Raw genomic sequence first — 1,092 nt, 5'->3', positions numbered from 1 at the left:
CGGGGGGGGTGCATGGGGCCAGACGCAGAGCAGGGTGGGGGGGCCGAGTTGTGTGTGCCAGGATGCGGAGTGGCGCCAGCACAGGATGGTGGGTGGTGACACTCCATCCCCGCTGCTCTCCTGTCATTCTTGTTGGGCACTTGGTTAGTGCTGACATATCTGTGGTGTTAAATCATGGCCAAAACCAACCAGATACATATCTAGAAAGCTGCTGTTTAAGTGCACAAAGGGAAATAAGATTCCCATGCTATGTAGACAAAACAACTGGTCAGTACCAGTTATGTCACTTTCTTAGGATGTTTTGGCTGATCTTAAGATTACTTCAATTACTACTGTCCTTGTAGTTAGAGGAGCAATTTCTGCCCTCCAGGTAGGGCCAGATTCATTCCTGGCTGAGGTAGTATAGGTAGCATTCTGGCAGAGGCTGCTTAGAAAACTTACAAATCAAAGCATCTTCCAGCTTCCATAGTCATACCCACCACCTCATCCTGGACAAAGTGCTTTCTGTACTGTGCTCAGTGACTCTTGATTCTCTTTTGTGCTGCTGAATCCACTGCTCCCTCCTTCAGGTATACTTTATGCTTAAGGTTCCCCATAGGCCAAACTTCCACCAGTGGAAACAGATCAAATTCACTATCTTTATGCCCCATTAGTTTTCTTGTATCCTCTACAAAAAGCACACCAACTTGAAACCCCCTTCAGGGTGTACATTTTGTCTTTCAGAAGGCTTTATTTTGGTAATCTGTGTCTTCTGTCTCTTGTAGCCACCAATCCAGATGTTTGTAACCACCTTTTGATAATGTTATGTCTGAGTTTAGATTCTAAACACATTATGGCATAAAAATTGGCTTTGTCCCTAAGGCACTGAGCACACAGGGCTAGATAAACAGTTAATCATGTGGCAATATTTTATATATATGTTTTTAGCAGAAACTTTTCTTTAACGGGAGACTTCTCTACTAATGAAAGTGATTCCATTAGATTTCATAGATTTCATAGACATTAGGGCTGGAAGGGACCTCGGGAGATCATCGAGTCCAGCCCCCTACCCAAAGGGCAGGACAACAAAAACAATATCTATAATGCAGTCAC

At 44.0% G+C, this 1,092-nt stretch overlaps 1 protein-coding gene across 1 annotated transcript in view; it reads left to right on the top strand.

Moving 5' to 3' along the window:
• ECHDC1 (ethylmalonyl-CoA decarboxylase 1) overlaps positions 1–1,092 on the top strand; it is a 64,758-nt gene that overhangs the window by 33,883 nt on the left and 29,783 nt on the right. The gene's annotated exons all lie outside the window — the stretch shown is intronic.

Source organism: Crocodylus porosus, unplaced genomic scaffold, assembly GCF_001723895.1.
Source record: "Crocodylus porosus isolate Cpor-Errol unplaced genomic scaffold, CroPor_comp1, whole genome shotgun sequence".
NCBI lineage: Eukaryota > Metazoa > Chordata > Crocodylia > Crocodylidae > Crocodylus > Crocodylus porosus.
This window is presented reverse-complemented; position numbering and strand designations above follow the sequence as displayed.